The following is a 260-nucleotide window of genomic DNA, read 5'->3' on the forward strand; positions in this document are numbered from 1 at the left end:
AGATGGAAGTGAGAATGAAGAGATTTAAGGAAAGGTGGAGGGTGAGACAAGAGACAAGTGAGGGTGAGGGTGAGGGATATCTCGTAAAGATGCCAAGAATCGAGAGCCAAGATGCCTTTTGTTTAAGATACATCTTACATATTTACACATCATGCCCTGCTCTACTAGCTATACTACGGCTAAATTTTTTTTTTTAATACCGGAACATTAAGCGTTTTTTACATTTATGAGTAGCATTACATATTTAAATTTTTTTATCT

Source organism: Arachis ipaensis, chromosome B03 (genome assembly GCF_000816755.2).
Source record: "Arachis ipaensis cultivar K30076 chromosome B03, Araip1.1, whole genome shotgun sequence".
NCBI lineage: Eukaryota > Viridiplantae > Streptophyta > Magnoliopsida > Fabales > Fabaceae > Arachis > Arachis ipaensis.